The 4,015-nt window shown below is 37.3% G+C and overlaps 1 pseudogene across 1 annotated transcript; it reads left to right on the top strand.

Moving 5' to 3' along the window:
- The first annotated feature begins 244 nt into the window (after window positions 1-244).
- On the top strand, window positions 245-3,692 carry LOC309866635 (olfactory receptor 4Q3-like; annotated as a pseudogene). Its single transcript has 2 exons — window positions 245-260; window positions 2,984-3,692. The product of its transcript is annotated as an olfactory receptor 4Q3-like (transcript).
- The last annotated feature ends 323 nt before the right edge of the window (window positions 3,693-4,015 follow it).

The following is a 4,015-nucleotide window of genomic DNA, read 5'->3' as shown; positions in this document are numbered from 1 at the left end:
AATACCCAACTTTTGTATCAACATGGATGGGACTGGAGGAGATTATGCTGAATGAAATAAGTCAAGCAGAGAGAGTCAATTATCATATGGTTTCACTTATTTGTGGAGCATAAGGAATAACATGAAGGACATTAGGAGAAGGAAAAAAAAGTGAATTGGGATAAGTCAGAGGGGGAGATGAAGCATGAAAACTGTGGACTCTGAGAAACAAACTGAGGATTTTGCAGGGGAGGGGGATGAGGGCATGGCTGAGCCTGTTGGTGGGTATTAAGGAAGGCACCTATTGCATGGAGCACTGGATGTGGTGCATAAACAAGGAGTCCTGGAACACGGAAAAAAATAAAATTAAATTGTTAAAAAATGTATATGATCTTAAATTGTATTCAGCAAACTATAGGTATTATGCAATAAACTATTAAAAGTAGAAATCTGATTATCAAGTTCTAGTTCCTTCCCATGGAATAAGTGCCCATGATAATAATGTAATAATCAATTTCATTCTGGGATGCATTTGCTCATAAAATATTTTTACAATGTGTTGACTGTATGAATGTAATCTCCATATGAAAATTCACAATCCTTGATATATCCAAAGGAGATTAGAAAATTTCCATGGTTTCAGAGCTCAAGTAGGGCTGTACATATGACAGCAAATGGTTTCCTGTCTTTTTTGCTTTTCTTTTCTTTTCAAAATGATTTAGACAGTGAGGTGGTTTCTTCCATATTTATCAGATTGTAGCTTTAGATGTACCTGGGCACCTGAGTCTTTAGGTAGGTGAAGAGGATGGTCACATATGCGGTGTTATTAAGACATCCAAAAGTTCCTTGGGCCCCCGATCTCTCTCTCACATGTTCTTCTTGAAATACCGTGTAATGTGAAATTTCTTGGTATTAAGAATTTTTCTTTTTGGAATATCTGAATAACTATCATATAACTTTCCCTGACTGACTTGAGAAAAATGCAGATTTTGTCTCACTCAATATTTTACCAAGAGCTAGTTGTAGATTGAAAATATACTGAGCTAGACAGAGAAACATCTATTTCTTCACTGCTTCAAGGGAAGGAATGTGCCAATGTTCTCTAATATTTTATTTGTAATCTGAGATATACCCACCCAATATCAGGAATGAATATAAATATAGAGCAGGAGGAAATTGACAAACAATATCTTAGTATAAACTTTACTTCTTTTAAGTGTACCTATGGTTGTTGAAAAGTCCAAAAACAGCATAATTTTGATTTCCCATACTGTCTTCTCCTATGAAATGGACATGGTGGGACACCTGGTTGGCTCAGCTGGTTAAGCATCTGACTTTTGATTTTGGCTCAGGTCAGGATCTGCAGGTCCTGAGGTCAGACTCTGCACTCAGGAGGGAGTCTGCTGGAGATTCTTTCTCTCTCCCTCCCTCTTCCTCTGCCTGTTTCCACAACCCCACACTCTTTCTCTCCCTAAAATAAATATATCTTTAAAAAAAAAGAAGCAGGGGTACCTGGGGGGCTCAGTCAGTTAAGTGTTTGCCTTCAGTGCAGGTCATGATACCAAGTCCTGCTTTGGGCTTTCTCCTCAGTGAGGAGTCTTCTTCTCCCTCTCCCTCTCCCACTCCCACTACTCTCTCTCTTAAATAAATAAATAATCAATCTTTTAAAAAATAAAATAAAAAAAATATTGTCTCACTTTGAGGGACTTAAGTCATTAAAATTTTTTTATTTAAATTCAGTGTAGTTTATTTAAAATTATAGCAATAATTACAATGTATAACAATAATAACTATATGTTGTTAAATTCAAAGCCAAATATACATTAAAAAAATTCAATGTAGCTAACATATACTGTGTTATTAGTTTCATGGGTAGAATTTAGTGATTCATCAGTTGTATATAACACCCAGTGCTCATTACAGCAAGTGCGTTCCTTAATGCCCATCACCCAGTTACCCCATCCCCTACCCCTCCCCTCCAGCAATCCTGTTTATTCCCTAGAGTTCAGTATCTCTTATGGTTTGCCTCACTCTCTTTTTCATATCACTTTATTTTTCCTTCCTTCCTCTATGTTCATCTGTTTTGTTTCTTAAATCCCACCTATGAGTGATTTTTTAATGTAAGTGTATTTTGTTCATAATCAGATTATATTTGATTTTGAAGCAATGTTGGAAGATATTATTATCTTCATATTAGATTGAATAAACAAAGAATAAAACTCAGGTCTGATAGCTTGCCTGAGGTCAATGCATTGGTGTAATGATTTTCATGTTCTGATCACCTCATATCCGGTTCATTGTCTCCTTCCCTCCCTCCCTAGTTTGTTGTAAATTCATCTTGAAAACATTATAGGAATGAGGAGTTGAAAGTTATGCAAAGTATTCCTCATTCTATTTATACAAGATTGTATATTTCCCACCTCACAGAACTTAGGTTTTTCATCTTATAATATGATATAAACATATAAACTCAGTATCTTTTAATTCCTATACACATATATATGTATAAATAGATAATAAGTAAATATATTTTATTTTTATTTTATTCATTCATTCATTCATTCATTTATTGCATTTTTTTCTTAGTTGAATTTTACTTGTTCCAATTTCATTCTTTTTTCTCTAGGTCACTTGATACTCTTTTTTTTTTTTTAATTTTATTTATTTATTTGACAGACAGAGATCTCAGGTAGGCAGAGAGGCAGGCAGAGAGAGGAAGGGAAGCAGAATCCCTGATGAGCAGAGAGCCAGATGCGGGGCTCGATCCCAGGACCCTGGGATCATGACCAGAGCTAAAGGCAGAGGCTTTAACCCACTGAGCCACCCAGGCACCCTGGTCAATTGATATTCTTGACTTGATGAAAAAAAATGATTCCAAGGTGACAGAATTTGTTCTTCTGGACTTTTCATCTTCCTGGGAGCTACAACTCTTTCTTTTCTTAATATTTTCTTTATTTTACATGACTTTTTCTAGGAATTCTCTTGATAATGGTAACACTGTGAGCTGATGCCTGTCTGCTCCAATTTCCTATGTAATATTTTTGGGGCCATCTGTCCCTTATTGACCAATGCCTGAGCTGTGTTACCATGCCCAAGATATTAGGAGATTTTCTAAAGCAAGGCAAGATAATCTCTTTTTAGGGATGCTTGGCTCTTTCTGGAAGCCAGAGAGATGTTTCTGCTGACAGTCATGGCCTATGATAGGTATGTTGCCATATGTAATCCTTTGTACTACCTGACAGTCATGAAACACCAGCTGTGCTTTCAGTTGGTTTTTCCCTGTTGGTATGGGGGATTCATCCACTCTATCACACAGGTTGCACTGGTGATCCAGCTGTCCTATGACCCTAATGAACTGGACAACTTCTACTGTGATGTCCCACAGGTCATCAGCTATCGTACATGGATACATATGTAGTAGAGGTGCTTATGGTCTCAAACAGTGGTCTGTTATCTCTTGTATGTTTTTTGGTCGTACTGCTCTCTTATGCCATCATCCTGATCAACCTCAGAACTCACTTTGGCCAGGGCCAGCGCAAGGCATTCTCTACCTGTGCCTCCCACTTAACAGTGGTCAGCCGGATATTTGTGCCATGTGTATTCATCTACCTGAGGCCTTTCTGCAGCTTCTCTGTGGATAAAGTGCTTTCTGTCTTTTACACAGTAATCATTCCCATGTTGAACCCTCTCATCTACACACTCAGAAATGCTGAAATGAAGACAGCCATGAGGAAGCTGAGAAAAAAAGCATGTGGCATCCTTCTGCCATATTAAAGGATGAACAGAAGGAGATGATTTAGAAAGCATAACTTTTTTGGGAACTCATCCTATATATGGATATATGCATGAAACCAATTCCATGACTTTGGCATAAAAACCAGCATCAAAAGTTTAATGCATTGGTGTTGATTGCTATTGAGGCATGGTGACTTTATTGGGTGTTAAATATTAAGAAGGGGAGTTTATTGGCCCAGAAATTGGATAGTAAGTTCAAAAGGACACCTTGAAAGATCAACCCTTCTACCCTTTGTCTATG

Source organism: Mustela nivalis (genome assembly GCF_964662115.1).
Source record: "Mustela nivalis genome assembly, chromosome: 6".
In the NCBI taxonomy this organism is placed as follows: domain Eukaryota; kingdom Metazoa; phylum Chordata; class Mammalia; order Carnivora; family Mustelidae; genus Mustela; species Mustela nivalis.
This window is presented reverse-complemented; position numbering and strand designations above follow the sequence as displayed.